Source organism: Octopus bimaculoides, chromosome 3, assembly GCF_001194135.2.
Source record: "Octopus bimaculoides isolate UCB-OBI-ISO-001 chromosome 3, ASM119413v2, whole genome shotgun sequence".
NCBI classification, from domain to species: Eukaryota; Metazoa; Mollusca; class Cephalopoda; order Octopoda; family Octopodidae; genus Octopus; species Octopus bimaculoides.
In genome coordinates this window covers 128,706,722-128,710,838 of record NC_068983.1, presented here as the reverse complement: position 1 = coordinate 128,710,838, position 4,117 = coordinate 128,706,722, and positions in this window count along the sequence as shown.

The window sequence follows — 4,117 nt, the reverse complement described above, 5'->3', positions numbered from 1 at the left end:
ATATATATATATATATATATATATATATATATATATACACGTATATTATTTACACACACACATACATTGTTGTATTTGTGTGAGTGTGTGTGCGCGCGTGTGTGTGTGTATGTGTGTGTATAAGTACGAGTATATATGCCGTCTATTTATTTATAGGAATAGATGTGTAGATGTGTATATGACTGACTGTATTTCTATATGCTAGTACATGTTTATGTAATTGTGTGGAGAAAGCACTCCTGCATATTTTGGGGCGTGGTTGTATAAATGCTCACGTTACTTATTTCTCTGTTTATTTTGCATACGGATGTATTATTTATGTTTATTCATATCAATAAAACCTATCATTGTTTTATATTTTCAGCTGCTGATATTTCTTATCACTTCAAGTCATTCTTATTTATCTTCATTGTTATTTAGATACGTTTCAAATCTGGCTTGCTGGAATTTTTTGCATGACACCTTTAATAATTTGAGTTATCTCCCTCTTCTATGAACCCCTATGTCTCTCACTTCGTTTCTCTTTATTTCTGTTACCTATCAAACAACGAAGCGGCACGTATAATGGTTATTGCTATGTAGTGATATATGCGTCTATCTAGATAACATGTACCTTCATCGGAGTGTATATATTAGAATATTGATCAGCATGACACTTTTGAAGAGGCTCCAAAATAACCGCTTCCGAGAGGAAGGGAGAAAAAGTAAAGAAAGTCATGTGAATCAGTTACAAATATTGTAATAAGTTTAAAATAAATAGGTTGTACAGTTAGTTGAGTGTCGTTTAGCTGAGTGGAAGTAGAAGTGGAGGACAAAATAAATTGATAAACAAACAAAAGAAAATTAATGGCCATATAAATGTTTATAATCAGGACATTGTAGTTTATAATCAGGACATTTGCAGAATGAAATTTGCTAGTCGACTAAACTTTGACATTTTTCACTGTTAAGACTCATACCAACAATACGTATTTCATACACCCAGATATATCCACCGTGGAATATCTTGCTGCCATATTTGCTGAAATAACTATCTCTAATACAAACGGAGAAAACAGATTTCATTGTGTATCATACGTTCACCGAATGTTATCGCTACGAAAGCCTTCTGCATGAACCACATATGAAATATGATACGTGCATATACTCATGGCATTCTACTTAGTAATTCTAATGCTGTAATGGATATTTCATTTCCCACTAGAGCTGACTTTTTCACCAAAATATATTTCTTTTAGGTGTATCCTCTACAGGTAAGTACAAGTAAGTACATATCGACATGACAAAATTTGATACATATACTCTTTAATCTCCTATATCTTAATATTCTATTTTTGCTATAAATATTTGCTTTCATTGCATACTTTAATATTTTAAAGTTTTTTGATCATCATTTTTCACAGATTCACTTAACATAATTCTCTTGACCAAAATTTAAGTAACTTTTAATTTAATCACTTTTCTTTATTTCCATTTAATCTTTGAACTCTGGTATATATAGTTTTATTCAATCCTGAGGCTTGTATGTTTAAGTTATCTTTTTGATATATCATTAACTTTAAATTACTATTTATTTTCACTTAACAATAATCGTGTTAAATAGTAGATTGAAAATTTCTCCCATGCTATTCAGAACAGCACAACAGCACAGAAGAATTAATTCGAAATTAATATCATTCATATTTCTTACCTTCCGATGCTCATTCATTTCTTTCTGCTTACGTTCACCAGCTTTTAAATTAAAGTCTCTCCTCTTGTTTAGATTCGTTCTTCCTGCGTCACATCCCATTCCCGCTCCCCTAAATCTTGTCTGTAAAACCCATATTACTTATACTCCTACTTACCACAAAGCTACTCCTGCGCCTATATATAAAAATATACATTCAGTATTTGCAAAAGCAATAAATGAAAAATAAGGAAAGGAAAAAATGTTGGTGTAGACGAACTTTAAGTCATAATCCAGCTTGGTACAGAACTAATATACATTCTACAAATTGTTTCGGAATCTAATTAATTCCAAAGACAAATACGAAAAGCTCTATATATGCAACGAGCTCCTTTCAGCTTCCGTCCGACAAATTCAGCCCGAGGCTGTAGTAGAAGACACTTTCCTAATGTGCCACGCAGTGCAGCTGAGCCCGGAACCATGTAATTGGGAAGTAAGCTTCTTACCACGCACCAACGCATGCGCGTATTCTTAGATACTTGCTTATAGAATGCATTTGCAAGTCCTCGTTTCAGATTTCTATGCACACAGTGCAAATGCCCATTACTATTTTATATATCTTGGCAGATATAAGAAATGATCAGCAGTCTGTTGGCTGAAAATATAAACAAAATATGTTGCTTGCCTAGGCTCAAATGCCCCGTTATTTCTGACTGACGATGCCACTATGTAGAAACACCAGAGACCCAGAACACATACTACTAATAAATCGGGTGTCGTAAACGAGAGAATTTGTCTCCCTGCAAAGTACATAAAAGCGACTAGCATATTTCACTTTCGAATCTCCCTGCTCCAGCCCGCCAGCAGTCTTTTTTGTCTTCCTTTTATTTCTACTATCCATTCATCTTTCTACGCACCACATCATTCGCGGCTGTGTGGCGACTTCGCTATATTTCTAGCTATTCAATAAAATGTGAATTATGGATTAAATGAACTACATATAAACAAAAGCATTCCGCCCCTCTCGTTTCCTATATTCATTTGACCCTTCTCCCACATGACTGTGCTTTACATTAGTACACTGAAACTTTAAAGTGAAATTTTGAGTAAAAATCTTTGAATTTATGAAAATGGCAGCCTCGCTCTTATGTCATAGAATGGCAGAAGATAAAAAGGAGAATATTTTTTTAAAAAAACTTGAAACCTAGAGTGAGTTTTGCAGAGCTGGCCACATGGTGAATTGTTGTCGCAGGAATAGCCATCATCATGAATGTACAGTAAATAATCGTGTAAAGATCAGTTAGGTTCAAAGAGAGTTGAGAGTCAGGTTGAAGGCATCAGTTCTGGTTTTTGTAACAGTTAGAGGATGAGAGAGATAAAAGCTCAACATCAAATATTAATGTTGCATTTGATGGAATAACTCCTGGATAACCCTTTGCACCGTATCCATAGCCAGGTGTGCAGATCAATTTTTCACCTTTCTCCAAAGCTCATATGCGTAAATACATCCAACCCAGCCGTTGATTGCAAAAACCACCTCCAATTTTAAATGTAAATGGTTTGTTGCGGTCTCTGGAAGAATCAAATTTAGTTCCATTTGCAAGAGTTGCTACATAATGTACGGTTGCTTTTTGTCCTTTTGTGGGGAGAGTTTCGCAGCCTGATGTTGAAGGCCGCAGTAGCGGTGGCGCTACTGTTTGTGCTTTTGCTGCTGCTGCTGCGGCTGCTGTTACTACCGCCACCATTATAAACTTTAGTAGTAGTAGAATGGAGTACAAAGAAGAAGATGAGGAGGGAGAGGAGACGAAGAAGAAGGGAAAAAGAAGGAGGAGGAGGAGGAGCAGAAGAAGAAGAAGAAGAAGAAAAGGAATTTGGTGCTTTTTTTCCCTTTTTGCCTGTCAATATGTTAATCAATATATATATTTCTTTCAACACACGTATCCACATCAAGAATCTTGCACACGAAATACACATACGAAATATATATGTTAATATTGAGAATCATGTTATGAAAGTATTATTTGCGGAGTTGTATAACAAAACACGAATATGGAAAAAATATATTACTTATTCTCCATTACAGGCGTTTCATTTACTGATAGCAGTTACAGATTTACTTATTACACACACACACACACACACACGCACGCACACAAACACATACACACACACACACACACAAATATATATATATATATGCATATTTATTTATTTATTTCCCTAGAACTATATATTTATATATATACATATATATAATTTCCTATTAGAAATTCTTCAGACTGAGAAACATTTTATCGTCTGACTGACGATATGTGTCTATGAATGCATATATGTATTTATGTAAGTGTGCATGTATTAATGTATTTAAATATGGGTGGATATTTGGATCTACGTATGCATTTACACACACACATGCATATATATATATATATATATATATATATATATATA